This window comes from Giraffa tippelskirchi, chromosome 8, assembly GCF_054371585.1.
Source record: "Giraffa tippelskirchi isolate mGirTip1 chromosome 8, T2T-mGirTip1v1.2.pri, whole genome shotgun sequence".
Taxonomy (NCBI): domain Eukaryota; kingdom Metazoa; phylum Chordata; class Mammalia; order Artiodactyla; family Giraffidae; genus Giraffa; species Giraffa tippelskirchi.
Genome location: NC_137282.1, coordinates 48,447,822 through 48,474,631, shown reverse-complemented (window position 1 = coordinate 48,474,631; position 26,810 = coordinate 48,447,822). Strand labels below are relative to the sequence as shown.

Here is a 26,810-nt window from a genome sequence, read left to right as displayed (position 1 = left end):
CTCAAAGAGTTGGACACGACTGAAGCAATGGAGCATACATGCACGATCAAGCAAACAAAGATAGGAAAGCTTCGTGTAAGCAATTTAAATTATTTGCTTCAGGGGAATTTTAACTCAATTGTTCTCTCTTAGTTTCCTTGAGCACTGCTTCGGTATACTTTCTCTTTTTTTGTTTGGCAGAAGCAGATTCAAATGCTTTAAAAATTGACTTGACTGAGGAGGTTTTTATTCAAAAAGATAAAATGTTGCCTGGGTTAAGCTATGCAAACACCTTGGAATTACTACAGCCGAGTTTGCATTAGGCTTGTAGAAAATAAACCCTCTGAAGATTGTCACTGAAATATTTGGAAGAATGTCTTGAGTGTTCCCAGGTATCAGTTCTAGCCTTTCTGCTACTTAAACTTGCATGTTAACTGGAGGCAGAGCTTACTCTTTTGGACATAAAACAAAGAGACACAGCATCTTAAGAACAGCTGCTGCTTATTCAAGTCTCCTTGACCAGCAACCGCTTTGTGGCAGGTGGAATTCAAGCAGGAAATGGCATCTGTCTCCCATGTTGGTGCTGATTCTGGCTCTGAGAGAACTCTCTGGAGTTTCCTGATGTCAGGCACACTACTGTAAAAAAAAAAAAGTCAGTCTCTTCAATTTCACAGATGACCCAAGCCATTCCTGACGTCATCCTTCTGAAATCCTGTCCCCACCTCTCTGTTCCTTAAATAGAACACCAGAATTTATCTTCATGGTTCTTCTAGAATTCTAGTTTCCTGTCAATAACCATCAGGAACATGAGCTCATTAAATTAAAAGTCTATATGCTGGGAGACTTTCTGGGTGGCTCAGTGGTAAAGAATATACCTGCCAAGGCAGGAGATGTAGGAGATGGGTTCAATTCCTGGGTCGGGAAGATCCCCTACAGGAGGAAATGGCAACCCACTCCAGTATTCTTGCCTGTAAAAATCCCATGGACAGAGGAGCCTGGTGGGCTACAGTCCATGGGGTCGCAGAGTCGGAAATGACCGGGTGACTGGGCATGCACACACTATATGCTGGGGATATTTAAAAAGAAGGTTGATGTTGAGAATTTCAACAATAAGATTGACAAAACTAATGTTGGTACTATTAAAACATTTCAGAGTGGGTCTCTTTAACTACTAAGATAAGAGAAAATCATCTCTCAAGCAGGTTAAGATGAAATTTTAAATGAAATATTGAAATATTCAACTATCTAGCAGCGATGATTGGCAAAACCCCCAAGAAATAGGAAAATGCAACCAAAAAGAAAATCTCTTCCTAATAGCTGTAATTCTGAAGTAGTTAAGTAAAATGGTGAGCAGAAGAAACCAGAAAAACTGATCATTTTACTAAATTAAAATGATGCCATTTTCCTGGATAGTTTGGATGATAATAGCAACTGACTGGGTTTAGTTTAGCTCAATTAAATTTAATGAGAACCTCCTGCTTTAACTTAGTGGGAGAAGGAGTAAAAATGTTCAGATCTACCAAAGTATTGGTCATGAAGAGATGAATTTAGTCACTTTTACCTTGGCAAATAGGCTGTCCTCATATTGAGTCAGAGGGAGGCTATTCTAATGAAAGCAGATGAGTAGCAGAGGTACTGGAGAATTGGAGTGTGATCCAGTGAATTTTGGGCTTCCACCCTGCTTATTTAACTTATGTACAGAGTACATCATGAGAAACGCTGGGCTGGAAGAAGCACAAGGTGGAATCAAGATTGCCAGGAGAAATATCAATAACCTCAGATATGCAGATGACACCACCCTTATGGCAGAAAGTGAAGAGGAACTAAAAAGCCTCTTGATGAAAGTGAGAGAGGAGAGTGAAAAAGTTGGCTTAAAGCTCAACATTCAGAAAACTAAGATCATGGCATCTGGCCCCATCACTTCATGGGAAATGGATGGGGAAACAGTGGAAACAGTGTCAGACTTTATTTTTTTGGGCTCCAAAATCACTGCAGATGGTGATTGCAGCCATGAAATTAAAAGACGCTTATTCCTTGGAAGGAAAGTTATGACCACCTAGACAGCATATTCAAAAGCAGAGACATTACTTTGCCAACAAAGATCCATCTAGTCAAGGCTATGGTTTTTCCAGTAGTCATGTATGGATGTGAGAGTTGGACTGTGAAGAAAGCTGAGTGCCGAAGAATTGATGCTTTTGAACTGTGGTGTTGGAGGAGACTCTTGAGAGTCCCTTGGACTGCAAGGAGATCCAACCAGTCCATCCTAAAGGAGATCAGTCCTGGGTGTTCATTGGAAGGACTGATGTTGAAGCTGAAACTCCAATACTTTGGCCACCTCATGTGAAGAGTTTACTCATTTGAAAAGACCCTGATGCTGGGAAGGTTTGGGGGCCAAAGGAGAAGGGGACGACAGAGGATGAGATGGTGGGATGGCATCACCGACTCGATGGACATGGGTTTGGGTGGACTCAGGGAGTTGGTGATGGACAGGGAGGCCTGGCGTGCTGTGATTCATGGGGTCGCAAAGAGTCGGACAGGACTGAGCGACTGAACTGAACTGAACTGAGGTGACTCAGTGGTAAAGAATCTACCTGCCAATGCAGCAGATGCAGGTTCCATCCCTGGGTTGGGCGGATCCCCTGGAGAAGGGAATGGCAACCCACTCCAGTGTTCTTGCCTGGAGAATCCCATGGGCAGAGGAGCCTGGTGGGTACAGTCCATGGCGTCGCACAGAGTCAGACCCTACTGAGCACACACACACAGCACCAGTGAAGTCTGCAGTCTCCAGACACCCTCACCTGTTATGCTGCATCTTCTGAGTTTATCCAGTAAATGTCTACCAGCAGCCACTAAACTGGGCTACTACTATTAATAGTTTAGCTCCACAAGGCAGCCAGGAATCTCCAAAGGGAAAAGCAATCTTGCTAAACTGGTTTCCCTGGTCACTTTGATTGGAATGAGACTCTACTCTGAGAGGAAGAAACAAATGCAAAAGAGAGAGGCTGTGCTTCTTCTCACCTTTTCATCTCTGGGAAATCCCAAAGGAAACGAAATACAAAGCTAAATGTCCAAGGAAGTCAAATGGGGTGGGATGCCAGACAATGTCCCAAGGAGGCAAAATGCAAATGCATACAATCCCATATTGCAGATCATTTCTTCTTCATGAGGAAGAATGTGAATCTGAGAAGACACCACCAAGAACCAATGCATGTGAACTCTTATAGGTGCCATGGGAGGGACTTGGGCTTCCCTGGTGGCTCAGATGGTTAAGAATCTGCCTGCAATGTCGGAGACCTGGGTTGGATCCCTTGGTTGGGAAAATCCCATGGAGAAGGGAATGGCAAAATGTAAAATATTAATAAAACTTGGATGCCTTTTCTCCTAATAATCTATCTTCCACCAATTTAAAGGGTGGAAGGGTATTCTAGGGTATTTCTAGGGTATTCTTGCCTAGAAAATTCCATGGACAGAGGAGTCTGGTGGTCTACAGTCCATGGGGTTGCAAGAGTCAGTCATGATTGAGAGACTAACACAAACAGACACACTGGAGGGATTTGCCAACGACCGGAATTTAACTCTGCTTTGAAACAGAACAATCCTGCCGCCACTGCCTCAGAGTCCAGCCAGGTGTCTGGGATTCACAGTCCTGGAGGAAGCAAACGGGAGAGAGAACTCCTTCCCTAATGCTGGTTTTCTCCCCCTTTCGAAACTGGATTGCAAAAGCCTTTTTCAAAAATACAAAAAATTGGCATGAATAAAGATGGCATTTTGGGTTTTTGGAGGGTGCTGCCTAGTAGTGGGTGTGGTTGGAAAGCACCCATGGAACACTCTCCTAGAGTTAATCCCTTACTGGCTAGAGCCCCAGCTTTGACAATTTACGGGGATTTCCCTGGTAGTAGGCTGACACTTTGGCCCAAATACATCTTGAACTTTGTCCTAGACCAAGAATCATCGTGATTTACTCATCTTATTCTTTGAGTTCAGCTAAGTGACCAAATTCTGGCCTAAACATTTCTTTAGTATCTATTTCTTTAATGCCTCGTTTCTGGAGACAATATTTTCTATACTTGTGGATTCTTACAGTAATTACCTCCATTTCCTAAGAAGCTTGAGGTTCTGCCCAGTGGCGTGGTACCAAGGATAGAAATATCCCTTCTGGCTTTGAGGCCACTGCTCTGAATTATTTCCCATACTTTTGCCTTCTTGGCTACTTGCATCAGTGATTAAGAATATTTTTATGACCATAAAATTCTTCACATCAGCGTTCTAGAGTTTTCACACGGTGGCCTTCCTGGGCACAGTTGGTAAGGGGAAGTAACTCCATTCATGTATTCATTCATTCATCAACTGACAGTCATTAAATGTATATTGTGTGCTGAGCAATTTTCTAGGTGCTAAGCAGTGATCACAATAGTGATCAAAACAGGCAATGAGGGACTTCCCTGGTGGCGCAGTGGTTAGGAATCCACCTGCTAATGCAGAGGACACAGGTTTGACCCCTCTTCTGGGAAGATTTCACATGCCATGGAGAAATTAAGCCCATGAGCCTCAAATACTGAGCCCATGGACCACACTACTGAAGCCTGCTTGCCTAGAGCCTGTGCCTGGAAGCCACTGCTTGCCACAACTAGAGAAAGACTGAGCAAAGCAATGGGGACCCAGCACAGAAAAGACAAAAAAAGGCAATGATCTCTGCCTTCATAGAACTTACAGTGTGTGGAGACATACCACAAACAGGATAGACAAGGAAAATATACAAGACATTAGAAGTGATTGTAGGGGAGGAAAAATATTTCCCTTTAGGTTAAGTGGGGTCTTTAAATTGGTGGAAGATAGATTATTAGGAGAAAAGGCATCCAAGTTTTATTAATATTTTACATTTTGCATTCACAGGGACTCTACAGAAAAGCAGTAAAACAAACTGAAAGAAGGGTTAGACTTGGACTTACATACTGTTTTAACAAAGGGTGATAAATTATGGAGAAGTGACTACACAAAGGAAAGCGGTTTGGGGCTTCTAGGGCCAATAAATTGTGAAAAGGTGGAATTTTAAGAAGTTTAGGGGGGACTTCTTATGGTAGAAGGCTTATGGTATACAGGCTTATTTTTTGTTTAGTTTTAAATTTTTTATTTAGTTTTAAACTTTTTATTTTGTATTGGAGTATAGCTGATTAACAACGTTGTGATAGCTTCAGGTGAACATTGAAGGGACCCAGCCATACATATACATGTATCCATCCTCCCCCAAACTCCCCTCCCACCCAGGCTGGCACATAACATTGAGCAGAGTTCCCTTAGACAGGCTTATTCAGTGAGGTTTTTTCTCAGATTCATCTTGGTGCCGTCACTGGTGATAAGGATTCTTCTCCTCTTCCTGGTCCGGGAGTGGGGCACCGTTGTGTCTGTTTTTTCTCAGATAATCAGCCCCAAATAATTCTTGTGGCCATATTTTGGAGTCTCATATTCTGTGTCCTTTCAGGATAACTGGGCAGGGAAAAAGGATGGGGTGGGGGTGGTTTTTGCAATTTTAGATAGAGTGCTCCAGGAAAGCCCAATGATTGGGATCAAGACCTTAAAGAAGAGAGGGAGCTAGCTTTGAAGGTGATGGGGAAGAGCATCCCAGACACAGAGGACAGCAGATGCAAAGGGTGAAGAAGTGGGAGGGGAAATTACCCTTAAAGAGGTGGAGCCAGTGAGGGAGGAGGATTAGGAAGAAGACAGACAGGAGAGTATGGAGTGGCACGTCCATGTGCAGGTCATGGGACAAGATGGGAAGCCATTGGATAGTTTTGACCAGAGGAGGGTGTGCTCTAACGTATTTTCCAAATGTGTTTTCAACCCTGACATTTAAACAAAATCTGTGACTTCGGAGTTGAAAATACATCGCTGGGTGACAGGGGTAGGAGCCTGAAGCCAGTAAGAGAACTGGAGTGTATACAGGGAAAGGATGGTGGTGGCTTGGACCAGGGAGGTGGCAATGGGATAGGTAGATGGTGGTCAGATTCTGTATCTGTTTCTCAGGAGAGGTGACAGGATTCATTGACATGTTAGGTGTAGGGTGTTCAGTTCAGTTCAGTTCAGTCGCTCAGTCGTGTCCGACTCTTTGCGACCCCATGAACCGCAGCACGCCAGGCCTCCCTGTCCATCACCAACTCCCTGAGTCCACCCAAACCCATGTCCATCGAGTCGATGATGCCATCCAACCATCTCATCCTCTGTCGTCCTCTTCTCCTCCTGCCCTCAATCTTTCCCAGCATCAGGGTCTTTTCAAACGAGTCAGCTCTTCATATCAGGTGGCCAAAGTATTGGAGTTTCAGCTTCAACATCAGTCCTTCCAATGAACACCCAGGCTGATCTCCTTTAGGATGGACTGGTTGGATCTCCTTGCAGTCCAAGGGACTCTCAAGAGTCTTCTCCAACACCACAGTTCAAAAGCATCAATTCTTCTGTGCTCAGCTTTCTTTATAGTCCAACTCTCACATCCATACATGACTACTGGAAAAACTATAGCCTTGACTAGACGGATCTTTGTTGGCAAAGTACTGTCTCTGCTTTTTAATATGCTGTCTAGGTTGGTCATAACTTTCCTTCCAAGGAGTAAGTGTCTTTTAATTTCATGGCTGCAATCACCATCTACAGTGATATTGGAGCCCAGAAAAATAAAGTCAGCCACTGTTTCCACTGTGTAGGGTGTGGGAGGAGCCAAAGATGACTCCTGAGGTTTTGCCTATAAAGATGAAGTTGCCATGGTAAGGGAGGAAAAATAGTCTTCCCTTTATAATTCTGAGTTCTAGGCTGAGACTCCCTGTAATGAAAGACAGATTAACAAGAGAAAAACAAACAAGTTTATTAACATGTGTACTCATGCATATGTGGAAGAAACAGAGGGAAAGTGAATAACTCAATGTAATGGCTTTGGAATTCAGTATTAAATATCATCTTAATAAGAAAAGGGGGGTGAAGGTTGTTGGCCTGTTAGATGAGGGTGAATGATTTTTAGAAAAGATAAAGGGGCCCTTAGAAGCACAGACGGGAGATATGGTAGATTGTGACTGAGTCTGTTTGGACTTGCTGTGGACTTCTGGTCTCCTCTCCTGTGATAAGAGTCCATTTTCTCTAATGAAACTTTCCAGGAAGGAATCTATGACAACTGAGTTTCTCTTGGAGGATCTGTCTTTAGAGAGATAAGGGGAGTTCAGCGAAAGCCTCTCCCTCCATTTGCTGTTTTTCAAGTGGCTCCAGCTCAAAATAATTTCTATTCCAAAGCAGCATATTTTGGGGTGGACTTGTCTTTAATTCTTACAGTCATATTTTGGAGTGGCATATTCTGCTACTCTTCACCATTTGCTAAGATTGATGAAGACTCTGAGAGGAGTCGGTTGGTAGGAGAAGGTGGAAAAGTTATCAGGAGCTTAATTAAATTTGAGACAATTATTAGATATCCTATGAGAAGTGTCAAAACCACAGTTGGACGTGTGAGTTGAAAGTTCAAAGAAGTCTGAACTGGAGATATCTGTTTGGAACACATAAGCATATTAATATTTAAAAACAGGAGATCAGATGGGCTCACCAAGGAAAAGATGCAGCCTTGGAGTTGAAAGATCTGGGTCCAAATTCCAGCTTCAATATTTGGACTCCATAACCAGCCTCACTTCTTTACCTGTAATATGGCTATGTGTTGTGGACTGAATGCTTGTGCTGCCCCCAAATTCATCTGCTGAAACCCCTCGTGATGGTATTAGCAAGCAGGTCGTGAGGGCAGAGGCTGCATGAATGGGACAGCGCACTTATAAACAAGGCACCAGAGGGCTCCCTTGACCTCACACACCAGGTATGGGAGATGAGATTATGAACCAGACAGTAGGATCGCATCAGATACTGAATCTTCCATTATCTTGATCTGGGACTTCGCACCCTCCAGAACTGTGAGAAACACCTGCTTGTTGTTTAAGCCACCCAGTCTCTGGTAATTTTGTTACAGCAGCCGACATGGACTAAGACACTATGATAACATTAGCATCACTGGTACCCTTAGAATAGATCTAAAGTGGTATCCAATGCTCAGTAAATGCCGGTTAGGGATTGTCAGTGAATAAAACAATAGGGTTTCATTCTCTAACCAACTAAGGACATCTGTCCTACTTGTCAGTCAGCTCTTGATTTTGACATTCTCTCCTTCACCATCTTGGATTCTAAAGTGAGGAGCAGGCTGGGATGGGAGGGCAGCAGTTCAACTGTATTTGACTGAATAAGCTGCTATTAATTTAACATTTATTATGTGCCTAAGGTTCAAATCCTGGGTCGGGAAGATTGCCTGGAAAAGGGATAGGCTACCCACTCCGTATTCGTGGGCTTCCTTGGTGGCTCAGACTTAAAGAATTCTCCTGCAGCGTGGGAGATCTGGGTTTGATCCCTGGGTTGGGAAGATCCCCTGGAGGAGGGCATGGCAACCCACTCCAGTATTCTTGTCTGGAGAATTCCCATGGACAGAGGAGTCTGGTGGGCTACAGTCCATGGGGTCACAAAGAGTCGGACACTACAGCGACTAAACACAGCACAGCACAAGGCTGTCTTATTTCTTCAAGTGCATTTTATCTGATTTTATTCTCATTAGAGGCCTAGGAGATAGTTACCATCAAGGCTCCAGTTTTACAGATGACAATATGTAGCGTACCCAAGGTCATGGTGGATAAAAATCAGAACTTGTACCGACAGCTGATCAGGTCAGTTGGATCCAGGTCCAGCTGACTCAAGCTTAATCATTAGTCTGTCCTCTCTACCACATTGGGATGGGGAGGGGTCTCCTAACTCCGATTAGGAAGGTATAGGGGTTCAGACACAAATGTTTCCACTTTTCCCTTTTTAACCACCCTCTGGCCTTGAGACCCATCCTAGATTTTAGTGGGAATGGAAGGATGGCTGAGCAAATTCAAGCAGACTCAGCGGAAAGAGCGGAGAGCCCCTTGATCAGCAAGACTCCTGAGTTGTGAATTCATTCTGGGACAGTCATTCCAGGATGACTGACCCTTGGAGACCACTGACCTGCGTGCCTGTGCAAACTTGCATTTAGCAAAGAAATCTTAATTTTATTAAAAATATTCTAGAGTGTCTGAGATCTCTTTACCTGTCTATCTTTTCTAATACATCCTTTTATGGGAGTGCCTGACTAGGGCAAAGTTTAAAAGCTTTCATTGCTCTTCCTCTTACATGGAGCTCTATTGGGTAAATGTATTACTTCTTGCAGAACAGACACCTTAATATTGCTGGAGACATAAACTGATACGGTGACTGCTGGGTTTAGAACTGAATGTAACTGGCACTTAGAATCTGTCTGGCTGGTTTGCCAGAGGGAGAGAAAGTCTTGCAGTTAGTGGGTACTGTCCATTTCTTTCCATCCTGAAGCTGTCAGCGCATTTCAGATAAACCAGCTCACTAAAAGCAAAGGCGAGGCCTGAGCCAAAGTCTCCTCCGGGCCTCAGTCCAGGCAGGTGTCTGCAAGCGTGATCTATGAGCGTGATGAGTGGGCGGATTGAGATTCTTCCATTATTGTCTGCCCAAGGGATGACTATGACCCCCAACTCCCCATTTTGGGGAATTTTTGATGTCCAAGGATACAGATTTAATACACGAAGCTATCAGGCCTCAGGATGCATCTTCCGCTTGCTTCCACGACCTCACTTTCACTGGGTTTGGTGTAACCATGCCATAGGAGGAGCACGCCTGCACCCTGGCAGCCCTCTGGAGGTCCCAGGACTCCACCTCGAATGTCTTTCCAGACTCCAAAGCTCCTTGAGGAGTAAGGAATCTGTATATTTTAACAAGTACTGAATTTCAGAATCCAGTTAATGTAGAATCTATTACAGACTAATAAACCAGAATAATATGCACACAATTGGCAGATACCTATAGAAACCGGCTTCACCAGCCAGAACAAGGATCTGTTGTTTCCTTTTTGATATAATGTTGGTGTTCTATTATAGTTTGCTTGTTTGTTTTTATAATTTAAAACATTGTGAAATATACAAGCAGTATGTGAAATTGTATATGGATAGTTTAAACAACAAAATCAAGGAACACCTTTTATCTATGCCAAGAAATGGAACATTGCTGGTACCCTTGAAGCTACTTGCATGTCATTTAGATTGTATCTACTTGTCCCCACCCTCACCCTACCAGATAACCACTGTCCTGAATTTTGTGTTGATCACACCCTTATTTTCTGTTGTCTGTGTGTGTGTGTGTGTGTGTGTGTGTGTGTGTGAGTTTATCAGGAAATAGTGTATTTAGCTTTGCCTGTTTTTAAAAAAATTTTAAAAATAGTTATACCTAAGAGAATTTTTTTCCTTCATTTATTTTTAATTGAAGGATAATTGCTTTACAATATTGTGTTGGTTTCTGCCGTACATCAGCATGAATCAGCCATAGGTATACATATGTCCTCTTCCTCTTGAACCTCCCTCCCACTTCCTGCCCCTTCCCACCCCTCAAGGTTGTCACAGAGCCCGGAGTTGAGTTCCCTGCTTCAAACAGCAAATCTCCACTGGCTATTGATTTTACATATGGTAATATATATGTTTCAAGGCTAGGATCTCAGTTGGTCTCACCCTCTTCTTCCCCCGCTGTGTCCTCAAGTCTGTTCTCTATGTCTGCATCTCTATTGCTGCCTTGCAGATAGGTTCATCAGTACCTGTAATTTTTCTACGAGTCCATGGTTGTTGTTCAGTCACTTAAGTCGTGTCGACTTTTTGTGACCCCATGGACTGCAGTTAGCCAGGCTTCCCTGTCCTTCACAATCTCCTGGAGTTTGCTCAGATTCATGTCCGTTGAGTAGGTGATGCCTTCCAATCATTGCATCCACTGTTGGCCCCTTCTCCTCCTGCCCTCTATCTTTCCCATGATAGATTCCATATATATGTATTAATATACGATGTTTGTTTTTCTCTTTCTGACTTCACTCTGTATAACAAGCTCTAGGTTTATCCACCTTTCTAGAACGGACTCAGATTTGTTCCTTTTCATGGCTTTGCTTGTTTTTTACCTTTATATGAAAAAAACACTGCATTATTTGCTTCTTTGACTCAATGTTAGTTTTTGAAATTCCGTCACACTGACACATGAAAACTGATCTATTCATTTTCGCTGCTACACAATATTCCATGGTATGGAAAACTTAATCATTCTACTGTCGATAGATACTTGTATTGTTTCTTTTATGAAAAACACTGCTAAAAACATTCATGAACATGTTTCCTGGTGAACTTGAATCAAGTTGGATTTTTGACAGCTCTTTGTTTACCAAACTCCTTTTGATTGAGAAATCATCAGGCAGTGAGAAAAATGCTCAAGGCTGCAGCTGCCAAACATTTTCCCTGTTTTAAAAAAATGGGAAGAGTTGGAATAGGGAATATACTGAAACAAGGAAGGTGATGAAGAGTCTCAGCAAAATAAAAAATTAGACGTGATTTGTTCTTACAAGTGCTTAGAAAGAAAATGAAATGCCTATGACTTAGTGTCATGTTGCTAAAAATCAGCTATGACAAATTACTTTAATCAATCCCTTTGGTAGAGTCACTGCACATGTACAAAAATACACATGTCAGTTTCTGTAGATCACAAACTCTAGTGCGTGGTGGTTTGGTCACTAAGCTGGGTCTGACTCCTTTGTGACCCCATGGACTGTAGCCCGCCAGACTCCTCTGTCCATGGTATTCTCCAGACAAGTATAGTGGAGTGGGTTGCCATTTCCTTCTCCAGGGGGTCTTCCCAACCCAGAAATCGAACCCAGGTCTCCTGCCTTGCAGATAGATTCTTTACCGACTGAGCCATGAGGGAAGATCCCCAAACTCTGGTGGACAGGGGTCTTATCTTGATCATCTAACAAAATGCTTGGCTTCTAGCTGGTCCTTCTTAGAGGTCTGTTGAATGAATTCTCTTCTTGAAGACCAGACCAGGAACACGGGATTGAAGTGGTACTGGCAGGAAGACTAGTAGTTTTAGGAACATCGAATCTAATGACAATTGACTAGCATATAAATATCTAACTAGAAACTTCCATTTAAACCTTTGCCTTGTTCTCCATTTTTTTTTTTAGTTCAGATGAGTTTATTTATTTATTTAATTTGTTTATATGCTAACTTCATTGATATTATATGTATCACACAATGTAGCCATTTAAATTGTACAAGGCAGTGATTTTTTTTTTTTTTTTTTTTTGTATATGCGACCATCAGCACCACCAATCTTAGAACATTTTCATCACTGCAAAAAACCACATACCCCTTAGCAATCAGTCTCCATATACTCTCAACCTCTCCGGTCGCAGGCAACCACTAACTTACTTTCAGTCTCTAAATTTGCCTATTCTAGATATTTCATATAGATGGAATCATATGGTATGTATTCTTTTGTGACTGGCTTCTTTCACTTATCATATTTTTAAGGTTTATTCATGTGGTAGCACATATTAGAACTTTTTTATAAAATTGCTGAATAATATTTTGTCCTATGAATACACTACGTTTTAGTTACCCATACATCAGTTGATGAACATTTGGGCTTTTCCCACTTTTTCACTATTTTGAATAATGCTGTTATGAACATCTGTGTACAAGTTTTTATGTAGAAGTATGTCTTTCTTTCTTTCTGAAATATTTTTATTTCATTTCTCTTGGGTCTATACCTAAGAGTGAGATCCCTGGGTCTTATGGTAACTCAAAGTTTAACCGTTGAGGAACTTGTCTTTGTCAAAATTATCATAAGCAATTTAGGTGAAGATAAAATTTCTAATGATCAAATTTGTGAATGGCATAAATCTGCAAGGAATCATTCATTGCTTTAGGGTGGTTCTATTCAATATGGAAGCCACTGGCCACACAGGACTGTGGAGAATTTGAAATGTGGTTAGTCTGAATTAAGATGACTTATAGATGTAAACTATATACTGGATTTCAAAGTCTTAATATGAAAAAAAGAATGTAAATTATCTCATTAATAATTTTATACTGATTATAGGTTGAAATGGTAGTATGTTAGATACACTGGAGAATGTATGACTAAAATTAATTTCACCTGCTTCTTTTTATTTTCTCGACGTGGCTCCAAGAATATTTACAGTTGCATATGTGCCCCGCATTCTACTTCTGTTGGGCAGTCTTGCTCTATTTCTTTCATTTTCCTTTCCTCTTTCAAACCTTAGATGGGTATTAACCTGGCAGGGTTTGGAATCAGACTGACCTGGATTCAGACCAGATTCTTCTTAGATGTAAAGTCAGGCACAGCTTCACTTATGTCTCTGCATCTCATTTCCCTTAACTGTAAAAATTAAAACATGATAATATTTATTTAACCAAAATGTTACAAGGAGTCAAAGAAAGAAGTTATGGAAAGAACTTAGCTGAAGGCAGGGACATAGAAAGAGTTAAATAAGTGTTAGTCCTCTTCTTTCCTCATTTGCTGTTAAGTGATATGTAATTAACCTGGTCAGACCAATTAGAGTTCTAGGTGGTAACATAGGCCACCTCATCTGACTTACAGTGTATTTATTTTAATAAGAGACTTCAAAACATTATGCTTAATAAAATGATTTCAGTGGTTGAATTTTTCTGATAGGCAGGATCTCATAAATAATATGAATAATCACTTTCATCTTTTCTTCGATTTTAGAAGTTAACTTTGCCATCTGCAGTGCAATATATGCCAAGTCTTAAAATAATTCCAGGCTGTTTGAACTTACTCAACATTGAGGATATGTTGAGATTGTTCACATGTGTTTCAGGATGTCATTCGAACCATCCAGAACTCATTCAATATGGAAAACTACGTGAGAACTTCTCAAGGGAACTCATTCTCTTTCCAGAGGTCAATGGAATTTCCTGTTTCTGTTTGGGACTCAAAATATCACATAAAGTTCTACTTTCTCTGAACACTTTGGATCCTGGCTTGACCCAGGAAGGCATAGTTTAATTTAAATGGAACACACACACATATCACAAGCTCTTCACCACTTCCCCCAGGTCTGAGGCATGTCTGTTTGACCAGAAGCTGATTCCTCTCAATAACATTGATCATCATGGATTGTCCTCGTCACTTCACTGAGATTTCCTTCCTTTTCCAGAATCAGCAACCACCCAGGATTTTTCTCTATCTATTTTCACTTTGAGAAGCAGATAGGGCATAAAATACAGAGAGAAATGGATGGAAAAGAATTGGTAACTACCTTTCCTTAACTGAAGAAAAAATTTGCTTCTGAGGATAGAAATTTCATGTAATCAAATAAAACCTCTTGATGTACTGAGGGTTTAAGGCAGTCTTTTGCTTGCTATAGGTTTGTGTAAGAGAACAGACACACAAAATTACATTATCATTGCTTAAGCATTCATTTCTTTCTTGCCGTGTTTTGCCTTCCTAGGTGATCTGGGTCTAGAACATTTCTATTTGGTATGTAGTTAAAAAAATAAAAAGCAGCCTCACTACTTTTTGGATAAATGTAGAGAGCTTATCTGGAAGTAACAGGACGGGTACGCTCCACAGACCTTCTGAGCAGCCTGTTCCTATTTGCTTGACTAGGGATTAAACATCTTTCAGCCACGTGTGAACTTGGCACACTGGAGTTCCTGCTCAAAGTTTCAATTCCTCCGACATCCTGCTACACCCTTTGAGAGAAGTTTCTAAAGACTTCCTTCCAGCTGTCACCAAAATTGATGAAGGGTCCTTTACAGACAGAATTGCTTTGAAAACCCCTGCCTTTGTATACAATAAGTAGAAATGCATTTATTGCCTTTCCAAGGGCAGCAAAACGTTGGAAATCTACACACACCTAACTAGGTCCTATGCCTAAAGGATGGGAGAGGCCAGGGCTCTGTTCTGATGAAGTCCTTCTGTTGTTTGTGACAGCATCAGAGATTATTCAGTTTCTCAGAAAGTCAAGGTAAAGCACCGAGGATTTAACAGGATGAACTGAAAGAATGCCTTGCTGCTTCTGGTCTATGAGTCCTCTCTCAACCTCCTCCTTCTAACATTGACAAAAAAGTATGTCTGCGCCAACATTTCTACACCTAAGTCACTGTGTTCCTCAAACAGGAAAGAGGTCATTGAGAAGCAGCCAGAGTGACATGTGTTGCTTCTTCCTCCAACTCGTTTAGAATTTTGATGATTCCACACCTTCTGGAAAACAATACAGATGTCTAGATATGGGTCATTCTGAACAAAATTAATTATTGCCCAGAGGCAGTAGCCAGACATGCCTACTTTATTAAGAATTATATTGTTTGTTGAGGAACAGATGGCAAGGAAGCTGAAGGTAGCAATAGGTTAAGTTTTCTCTTTGGGGACAATTGTTATCTCTTCTTTAGCAACATCGCCTAGAAACCAGAACATTATTCAGTTAATTTGAAAATTAGTTTAGTTGATCATTCAATTAGAATCAGAATAAATAGAAGTGGATTTAAAGAATAGTTAATTCATAATCTACTTCCCTAACATAATGACTCTCAACTTTCCCACATTTTCCCCCATCTTTGTCCCACTGTAATTCAAGGAAAATAGAGCTCTTTTACAACTCTCATGTTATTTAATCAAAGGTTTTAAAATGAGATATGAAACTACAGAGCTTTAGTAAAAACATACATCTGTATGTATGGGGTCACAAGGAGTTGGATAGGACTGACTGACTAAACATGTACACACATGCACATACATATTAAATGGGGCAAAGAGAAATACTATTTAAAGAAAAAAACATGAGTCAGAAGAATTTTATTACAGTTATGAGCCTTTATGTCAAAGCAACATAAAAGCTGACTATAAAGCAAAAGCCCATAGATGTATAAAGAAAACTTAAAATTGCCCTGAGTGATTTTAATATGTCTCTTACAGAGTTTCATAGACCAAACAGATTAAAAAAAAGGAAGAATAGAGATTGAAAATATAACAAACACCTTCAACTTGATGAAGATATATAGAGGCCTTTACATCCTACAGAAAATACGTGTTCCTTTATGACTATGGGGGCTTCTCAGGTGGCTCAGTGGTCAAGAATCCGCCTGCCAGTGCAGAAGCAGGAGACCCGGGTTTGACCCCCTGAGTCAGGAAGGTCCCTGAAGAAGGAGATGGCAACTTGTTCCAGTATTCTTGCCTGGGAAGTCCCATGGACAGAGGAGCCTGTGGGCTGCGTCCATGGGGTCGTAAAGAGCTGGACACAACTGAGCAACTGAACACGCACGTTGTGACTATGGACATTTACAGAACTCAATTGTGTAATTGGCTGCAAAGAAAATATTAATAGATTCCCAAAAGTGTAAGTTTTAGAGGCAGTATTCTTTGGTCATAATTCAATACAACTGGAAATCAGTAGTGTATGTATAGATACTGAATTCAAGAAAACTTTGTATAATCTCAGTGTGTGCATCCTAAATCACTTAAACATCAGTGGAACCTGTTTAATGCACTATTTTATCAGCAGACACTGTAGATATTCTACATAAATGGTATAGAGGTCCTACATTAATTGAGAACTTGTGAATACAAGTACAACCAATGGTACCACGTAAGAGAGTCTGGCATCTTACCGGAGGATTTCCAGAGTATCTGGATCAGACTTCCATCCTTAGAAATATTTCCCTAAATCAGAAAATCTTTGTAAGGTATTAAATTTAGGATCCTAACAGCTGACAAGCCAGAATGAACTTCAAATGTTATTTCTTTTCCTTTCTGGCATTAAGGAAATGAGGACCACTGTAACAATGGAGCTGTACCAAGGGCCACGATAAGATCTCCCTTCCGTGTCTGGAGCTGAACTCTGAAGCATTAGACTCTTAATCAGCAGAAAGAGGAAACCAAGGCTTCCTTCCCAGATCATCCTGGCCTCTGTAGAGTGCAGAGCCACCTTTTATAGAATTCTCTGAATGCTATCAGCTCAGGGTCCATTTTTTGTTGAATTCCCCTTGGCGTTAGACTAAACAAAGAACAGCATTCCAATTTTAATGCGTGGTTCCTCAAAAGAAACTCTTCCCTATTTCGTAAAGCTGCTGCTGCTGCTAAGTCGCTTCAGTCGTGTCCGACTCTGTGCGACCCTTTAGACGGCAGTCCACCAGGCTCTGCCGTCGCTAGGATTCCCCAGGCAAGAATACTGGAGTGGGTTGCCATTTCATAAAGCTAAAGCAGCTTAATTAAGTTGTGCTTAATCAGCCTGTTCTGTCACTATCGTGAGCTATATATATACATATATATATATATAGTTGTTGTTGTTTTAGTTGCTAAGTTGTGTCTGACTCTGCAACACCATGGACTGTAACCTGCGAGGCTCCTCTGTCTGTGAAAATCTCCAGGTAAGAATACAGCAATAGTTTTCCATTCCCTTCTCCAGGGGATCTTCCCAACCCAAGAACTGAGCCTGTGTCTCTTGTACTGGCAGGCAGATTCTTTATCAGTGAGCCACCTCAGAATATGTCTATGAAACTATGAGCCACCATATGTATAAATACATTCAATTAAAAAAGATATTTCATGAGGTAGCCAGTGTGGATTGGGTTGGTATGGGGTTGAGTTGTCTTTGATGAAAGAATTCTTTTAAAATTTAAGTTAAAAGAGTTAACTGGGTTGATGCCTGCCTGTGACAATAAGATTTTATTTTATCCACTCAATAAACCTCAGAAGATGTTGGACAGGTACAAGTAGATGGAAGACAGCCTCTCTTTTTGATTCAGAGGTGTAAACAAGTGCTCTCAACTCTTCCCACGTTTCAAATCCCCATTTATAAAATGGGATCAATTAAGAAAGTGAACGTGAGCTGGCATTGGCTGAATGTGAATCATCCCCTTGTAAAGCCTCATGCTTCTGGAAGATGCCACGTTACACAAGACTTCTAATAACATGCTCTGAATTGACCAGGAAGAATTTTAGATTCATTCTAAAGTTGAATGTTTACCTCACAGGAGCGAAAATAAACGAAATCCACAGGCCTGCAAACTTGTTTGCGTCTTGCAGGCTTAAACACATGGAATTCTTTTGCAAAACTGGTGTTGACAGAGCCAGCACACTTTATTAAAACAGGAAGGCCAATTTAATAATTACTACCTTATGAGGCCCTCTAACTTTTTCGACTGACTCCTCCTTTTCTTTGTCTTTGCACCTTCTCTTTTCAGAGAGCTCCCTCTCCCCGACATGGTCTCCCTCTCCTTGAAGCTCTGTTCTTCTGGAAAGAAGGGAGCCTACAAAAGGGGAATGGAATCACTCAGGACCCTACACTTGGCGCATGGAGTCTACTCTTCTTCCAACACTTGCCGGCCAGGCTCTGGTGTTTAAAAGACCAAAACACCCAGGAGACACTTCAGAAGAAAGAATATTCCCAACCCTGCCACCATCTTCAATCTACCATTCTCTGTGCAGTGTGAAGTCACACCAAATGAAAATGACACTTTCACTCAACTTCCTTTATCCCAGGAGGGAGCATGGTTCATTTACACGTTTATTGGGAAGAAAACTGATTTGGAAGTTTGTAGAGCTGGTTGCTAGAGGATAAAAATATGCTCATAAAACAGGAGTTAATTTTCCCCCTCAGTGTTTGCTTAGAATATAAAAGTAGTAGGAATATTTAATGTGCAGTGACTAGGTGATCTATGCGCATACACATGACGTGTTTTGAACTTCTTGAAAGGAAGTTGTTCTTACATCCAGAAGAGCAGAACTGTCAGTATTTAGCAAACATGGACTATTCAAATACATGATTTGATTGTGTGGAAAATCTCACAAATTTAGAACAGGTAGGTTCTTGAAAAAGAAAGGAAATGTAAGAGTAAAAACATTTATTTGATGTGAGTTGGCCTTCTACATGACAGCATTCTCTCATTATACTGTAATATTTTTTAATAAACCTGAGGCTATGGTGAAAACTTTGAGCCAAATCACACTGACTGTTCACAGATGAGGTACACGACCTCTTAGAATGCTGATGCTGGTAGAATTCAGTAAACATACAATTTCCTATCTCGCCTATGTTCTCTTTTTGCCTATTATAAACTTGAGCTTTTAGGATCAATTAATTAACAAGGGATATGCAGGAAGTCTTTAGGCAATTTTACTCAACTGTAATTTTGGGTAAACCCATGATAAGAACAAACCTGTGAAAATGCTGCTGGAGTGGAGTGTTAGTCACTCAGACCTGTCCGACTCTTTGCAAACCCATGGACTGTAGCCCGCCAGACTCCTCTGTCCATGGGATTCCCCAGGCAAGAATACTGGAGTGGGTTGCTATTCCGTTCTTCAGAGTATCTTCTGGACCCAGGGATTGAACCTGGGTCTCCTGCATTGCAGGCAGATTCTTTATCGTCTGAGCTACAGGGAAGTCCCCAAATCCTGCTAGCTCAACCAGATTCGTGTTTTTCTTTAAGGCCATGATCACTAAATCAATTCACTTCTTACAAGTAATTGAGAGTATTCATTTAATCATTGGAGGGCAGAGCTCAGATTATTTTGTTGACTTTCACTAAATCATTATTTCAGTTCAGTTCAGTCGCTCAGTGGTTTCGACTGTTTGCGACCCCATGGATTGCAGCATGCCAGGCTTCTCTGCCCATCACCAACTCCCGGAGTTTGCTCAAACTCATGTCCATTGAGTCAGTGATGCCATCCAACCATCTCATCCTCTGTTGTCCCCTTCTCCTCCTACCTTCAATCTTTCCCTGCAACAGGGTCTTTTTCAATGAGTCAGTTCTGCACATCAGGCGGCCAAAATATTGGAGCTTCAGCTTCAGCATCAGTCCTTCCAATGACCATTCAGCACTGATCTCCTTTAGGATTGACTGGTTTGATCTCCTTGCAGACCAAAGGACTCTCAAGAGTCTTCTCTAACACCACAGTTCAAAAGCATCAATTCTTTGGCACTCAGCTTTCTTTATGGTCCAACTCTCACATCCGTACATGACTCCTGGAAAAACCATAACTTTGACTAGATCCTTTGCTGGCAAAGTAATGTCTCAGCTTTTTAATATGCTGTCTAGGTTCATCATAGATTTTCTTGCAAGGAACAAGTATCTTTTAATTTCATGGCTGCACTTACCATCTGCAGTGATTTTGGAGCCCAAGAAAGTTAAGTCTGTCATTGTTTCCATTGTCTCCCCATCTATTTACCATGAAGTGATGGGACCAGATGCAGTGATCTTAGTTTTTTGAATGTTGAGTTTTAAGCCAGCTTTTTCACTCTCCTCTTTCACTTTGATCAAGAGGCTCTTTAGTTCCTCTTCACTTTCTGCCATAAGGGTGGTGTCATCTGCATATCTGAGGTGATTGATATTTCTCCCAGCAATCTTGATTCCAGTTTGTGCTTCATCCAGCCTGGTATTTTGTATAATGTACTCTGCACATAAGTTAAATAAGCAGGGTGACAATATACAGCCTTGATGTACTCCTTTCCCAATTTGGAACCAGTCTGTTGTTCCACGTCCGGTTATAACTGTTGCTTCCTGACCTGCATACAGATTTCTCAAGAGGCAGGTCAGGTGGTCTGGTATTCCCATCTCCTTCAGAATTTTCCACAGTTTATTGTGATCCACACAGTCAAAGGCTTTGGCATAGTCAATGAAGCAGAAGTAGATGTTTTTCTTAAACTCTCTTGCTTTTTCTATGATCCAACGGATGTTGGCAATTTGATCTCTGGTTCCTCTGCCTTTTCTAAATCCAGCCTGAACATCTGGAAGTTCACAGTTCACGTACTGTTGAAGCCTGGCTTGGAGAATTTTGAGCATTACTTTACTACTGTGTGAGATAAGTGCAATTGTGCAGTAGTTTGAACATTCTTTGGCATTGCCTTTCTTTGGGATTGGAATAAAAACTGACCTTTTCCAGTCCTGTGGCCACTGTTAAATTTTCCAAATTTGCTGCCATATTGAGTGCAGCACTTTCACAGCATCATATTTTAGGATTTGAAATAGCTCAACTGGAATTCCATCACCTCCACTAGCTTTGTTTGTAGTGATACTTCCTAAAACCTGCTTGACCTTGCATTCCAGGATGTCTGGTTCTAGGTAAGTATTCACACCATTGTGGTTATCTGGGTCATTAAGATTTTTTTGTATAGTTCTTCTTCGTATTCTTGCCACCTCGTCTTAATATCTTCTGCTTCTGTTAAGTCTATACCATTTCTGTCTTTTATTATGCCCATCTTTGCATGAAATGTTCCCTTGGTATCTCTAATTTTTTTAAGAGATCTCTAGCCTTTCCCATTCTATTGTTTTCCTCTATTTCTTTGCATTGATCACTTAGGATTTAGGTGAAAGTCACTCGCGTCCGACTATTTGTGACCCCGTGGACTATACAGTTCATGGAATTCTTTAGGCCTGAATACTGGAATGAGTAGCTTTTTCCTTCTCCAGGGGATCTTCCCAACCCAGGGATTGAACCCACATCTCCTGTGGTTCCTACATTATTGGAGAATTCTCTACTGCTGAGCCATCACAGAAGCCCTAGTTATTAAAATATATCCCCTGTGTTGTACAATACATCTTTGTAGTTTATTTTATACCAAATAGTTTGTTCCTACTAGGTTTTATAAAAGGACTTCTCAGGAGCAAGTGGAGAAAGAAATTTCTTAAACTCTTTGAGTAACACAAGCCAGGAAACCAAGGTCTAGGATGCAATACAGTTGCTAAGATCCCCAGTGATTCTCAAACCTGACTGCATTTAAGAATCACTCAGAAAAGCGTGTTAAAAATACTGATACGATGCTGCCTGGTGGCTCAGATTGTAAAGAATCTGCCTTCCCCAAGAAAAAAAGAAGTCTCATGAGCTTCTAAGAACAAAGGTTTTATTCTTGATTATTTCACACATCAGTGGAGAGTTGGTTGTGACTCTGTTCAGCGTGTCTTCTTCATTGAGGTCCAGCCTGTCTGGATCATGTTGACCTCTAGGAAGAAGGAGAAAGCAAGGGAGGATCCATGCAATGGCAGAACCATATCATGGTGCAAACACACGGACATCACTCAAGTTTCTACTGGGAAGAGATACAGTGTATCCCCATCAAGGCTGGGACTTAGTGACGTAAAATAACTTACCCAGGGCTACAAAGGAAATAGGGCTTCTCAGGTGGTAAAGAACCCACCTGAAAATGCAGGTAGAAGTAAGAGACATGGGTTTGATCCCTGGGTCGGGCAGTTCCCCTGGAGGAGGACGTGGCAGACCACTCCAGTATTCTTGCCTGGTGAATCCCATGGCCCATGGGACCTGGCTGACTGCAGTCCATAGGGTTCCACAGAGTCAGACATGACTGAAGCAATTTAGCATGCATGTACTCACGCACAAAGCAAATGAAGGGCTAAGCTGAATTTTGAATTCTGATTGGTCTGACCCTGGAGCTTGTGCTCTGGCCCTGAGGCCACCTCTACATTGTGACTCTCGCTCTCAGCTGCTGTCAGGCCAGGGGTCCTTGTACAAGCTAAATGACATTGCACCTGTGACAGCCCTTTGAAAACTGCTGTGCTCCGTGCAGATGTAAGGTGTCAAGGTTAACACTTTTTGGAGCTGCAATTGTCTAGGGGGCATAAACAACCACAGTGGAGGGTTCAGTGTGGGAACTCTCCAGGTGTACCTGTGTATCTCTCCTTGGTATGATTAAAGGATGAGATGACTTGTCCATTAAAAGAGATGCAGAAGCTGGCGACTAAATCCAGACTGAATTGACAAGGGAGAATTTGTCTTCTGCCCTCCCATCTCCCAGAGTGAATTCTTTAGCATAGCATCTCCTGTTTTCTAGGATGAGCCTAATGTGTGGCCTGAAAACCAGCCTCTCAGGACCAATTTCTTGGACTCCCCACAGCAGGTTTATTGGCTCAAATGTCTAGCATGTCAGGCTGATTTTAAAAATGGAAACAAATCTGGGGAAAGAGGGTTCCTCCGGGAGCTGAAACTAGTTTTTGTCCTCTTTTCACTGAAGAACAAAGTTAGGAGATTTGTATTTAAATCACTTTAGTGGGAACAGCATAAAGGACAGAGCTAAGATCTGGGAGTAGTAGGTGGGGAAGCAGGTGTATCTTCTGGGTGATGGCAGGTGGAGCTCTCCCTCTGCTTGCTCAGAAGAAGCTTGCAGTGGGTGCTTCGGGATGTGGCTTAGGTCTGCATGTTTCAAGCACCGGCTGCCTTCCAAAGCGGGCCCCAAATCCTTTCATGGAATTGGGCATCTGTGAATTTTACAGGCCTTGGACTGTAATTAGGGTGCTTAATTGTGAGAGGAGACCCAGAGAGGGAGAGATGAATGAATGAGGGATAGAAGGAAGCAGTATGCTTAGAAAGGACTTAGAGTGATGAATGTGTTGCCATAAACCTCAGGAGGTAGGGGGAAAAAAGCCCAAACCTCCAATCAAAAAAAAAAAAAAAAATCAAGAAAATCTAGTGTTGAATCCTTTACCTAAGATCCTTGATTTTTAAAATTTCCACATTCAAGCTATGAAAGCAGAATCATATAAATGCAAAGCTTATGAAGAAAAATCATGAGACCCCAAGTCAGAAGAGGTTCTGAAAATTTTCCTTAACCATTTGTCATTTGAAACCCAGAGCAATAAGCTGTTTCTTATTTCACTTGAGAGTAACTGTCACTAAATATATGACACCTCCTTATTTTGAATGATAAGCCTTTAAAAAATATTAGGTCCCAGCATCTATTTTGACTTTCAGGACGTCCCTATTGTTATTCGATTTAGAAGTTTTTGGAAGTATCTAATTCTGGAGTTGGGAGGAATTCTAACTCTGATTTTAACAACAGCTTTGATATATCTCAAATTCTTTCATTTTCTTCGTTAAAAAATTCACCTTGTTGAGATTCTATGAATTATATGCTTCCTTTGAAGGTGGGGGCACTCTGGTTCATTGTTTCTTCATCATTGTTTTTCCAAGGAAAGCAGCATACTTTTAATATCGGGATATGTTTGCAATGCACGTCATCCCTGGAGTTGTAAAGAGGCTCTGAACCAGCTCGTACAAGTTTACCAGACCTGGGAGGAGACACAAACATCCTATTCTGGTCCATGGAAAAGACAGAACTGGTACGTTGACTTGCCTTCATCAGTTTTCCTCCTCTCAGGGCTTGGTCCCTTGAGGCTGTATCAAATGACAAGTGCTGGCTTCTCATGTAAAAAATAGCAGTCATTGCCGCTATAGAAATGCTGCTTATGTTTACTTTTACCACCCACACACTTCTAAAAATTGGCAGCAGAGAGAAACCTGAGCCATTCTCTAGCATAATGCAATAAATGAAGAGGAGATTTATCTTATAGGAGTGGGAGGAAAAGGCTGAAAAAGTGTCAAAACTGCTTGTATCCAACCAAAGGAGAGTCTGCACCTGACTGACTGTTAGGGATTAAGAGATGCATACACAAAAGCCTGTACTTTAACCTAGATACATACCAGTCTGGAATTTAGGGCAAGAGAGTGAGGGGGTGGGTCTGTTCTGATCCCTGCTGGTTTGAATGAACAAAATTAAAATAAAAAAATCTCTTACAATGTTCTATTAGGATCTAGAGAGCTAGGTTTTAGGAACCATGGGGGGATTTTTGCATCTGATGGGAATTTAGATAGATAATGCTGCTCATCTTAAGATTTTTATGAATTCCACCCTGAGTCCTCCTTCTGCCCCAGGTTGAAGTACACTCCTGCCATCGATCAACCCCCACTCATGCACTCCCCAAAGCCAAATAAGTTCTACATAAAGGTGGTGAATGAATCTGTGGGCATGAGTGCTCATTCGAGTCTGACTCTTTGCGACCACCTGGACTAGAGCCCGCCAGGCTCCTCTGTCCATGGCACTCTCCAGGCAAGAATACTGGAGTGGGTTGCCGTTTCCTCTTCCCAGGATCTTCCTGACCCAGGGATGGAACACACATCTCCTGCGTCTCCTGCATTGCAGGAGGATTCTCTACTGCTGAGCCACTGGGGAGGCCCGAATGAATCTGAGCTAATGTGAAAACCAATGAAGTTAAATACAGGATTCCCTTGCTTTCTCCAATAGAATATCGTTACTCTTCTGGAAACTGTCTACTCGTCTTGGTAGTTTAAGCCCATGATGCTGATGAAGAGTTTCTCAAGTAGAAGAGGAGGACAATTGAGAGAGAGAGAGATCACACTGTTCTATTAATTCAGCTCCTACACGAGAGGCATTTTGGAATGGAATGTTTTGTGCAGTCTTCGTGGCCACAGGCAGTGGTGTTGATGGAGAATCGGAGGACTTTAAAAAGACATGTGTTACCCCCAAAACTTCTACCAAGTTCCAACAAATCCTTCATTTCGAATTTCATAAAGTACTGTCATAAAAAAGGAAATTTTGAAAAATCATTTGAAATTATTTGTGTGTTCCAGCAATTTTGAGGGCTGCTCTTTTAATCAGTGTTTTCTTTCTTTTTTTAAAAAAAGCTGTTTTTAAAAATGTTGTGTTGGTTTCTGCCGTACAACAACACGAATCAGCTATAATTATATATATCCTCTCCCTTCCCTCCCCGCATCCCACCCTTCTAGGTCATCACAGAGGACCAGGCTGATCTCTTGAAAAAAATGGATTTTTATAATTGAAAAAAAAAAAAAAAGGCTTGTGTTTATAACGTGAAAAAATCTGTCTGTCACACATAGCAACAATTCCGTCTCTCTGTCTGTCTGAACAGACACAAGGCTGGTGTGTCCATGTGTTATGTGCACGGAAGATGTGGGCCATCTCTGCTCTCTGGCCCCTCTCCCTCCCCCAAGGACCAGGAGGTTTTTTTTCTTCCATCACTGAAGAGAGCGCTCATGCGTGATCAACAGGGCATCTGGGGGCCATAATAAATCTCTCCACTGGGTCTTTCCATCTCTTTTTAGATTCCAGGTCCTCCTCACCCCCCTTTCTGGGAAACTCCTTTGATGCAGAGCTTCAAGGTGGGTAAAAGGGCAGGGGGTTGGGGAACGGTTTGGGACTGGCCTTTGCTCCTCTTTCAGTTGGAAACTGTATCTGAAATCTGAGCCAGGAGGTGCTGGTTATACCTCTGCAGCAGGGAGAGTTCACTGTTATAATCCAGAGGATGAGGAAAACAATGGAGAAAAGAAAACCTTGGTGTGAATGTCCCGTAAACCATGACACAAAGGTCTTGACTGTCTAGCTACATCTAACCACGTCTCTTTTGTAAGACAATCTCGGTGCTTGATTCTGAAAGTCGTTCAGATGATCCAGGAGAATATCCTGAAAAATAGCCAAAGGGCAGCACTCTCCAGCGGAACTTTCTGTGATAATGGAAATGTGAAATGTCCTATATCTGTGCTGTTCCTACAGTGGTGACCAGTCATGTGGCTCTTGAGAGTTTGAAATGTGGCAAGTGTGATGGAGGAACAGAATTCTGATTTTAACTAATTCACATTGAAACAGCCACCTCTGGCTAGTGGCTACCCTCCTGGGCCAGTATATAGGTCTAGGACGGGGCAGGTCTAGGGCAGGGTCTTGCAATGATGGAAATGCTGTCACCTCCTCCGTCCCATGTGGTAGCCACCGGCCATTATGTGACTGACAAACACTTGACATGTGGTTACTCTAACTGCATATTCAATTTCATTTGCTTTTTTTAGCCACACCCCACGGCATGTGGGATCTTAGTTCCTGACCAGAGATTGAACCTGTGCCCCCTGCATTGGAAGCAAGGGCTTCTTAACCGCTGGACCACCAGGGAAGTCCCTCATTTGCTTTTAATGAATTCAGATTTAAATCTGAAAGCCATGGGTGACTACTGGTTACCACTTGGGCAGCACAATTGAAAGGTGAGTTTTTGATGTGAAGTGCTCTGCTGCTCTCAGAAAGGTTGCTTTTCCCTTCTCTGTGAAGACAAGCTCCACTC

The 26,810-nt window shown here is 41.7% G+C and overlaps 1 long non-coding RNA gene across 1 annotated transcript in view; it reads left to right on the top strand.

Annotated features, from left to right (window-relative positions):
• LOC145517025 (uncharacterized) overlaps positions 1-25,538 on the top strand; it is an 81,935-nt gene extending 56,397 nt beyond the window's left edge. Inside the window, exons 3-5 of the long non-coding RNA XR_014061937.1 lie at positions 18,120-18,737; positions 23,857-24,005; positions 24,968-25,538. This is a non-coding gene — a long non-coding RNA (uncharacterized LOC145517025). The remainder of the gene's footprint in view (positions 1-18,119; positions 18,738-23,856; positions 24,006-24,967) is intronic.
• Positions 25,539-26,810: the final 1,272 nt, after the last annotated feature.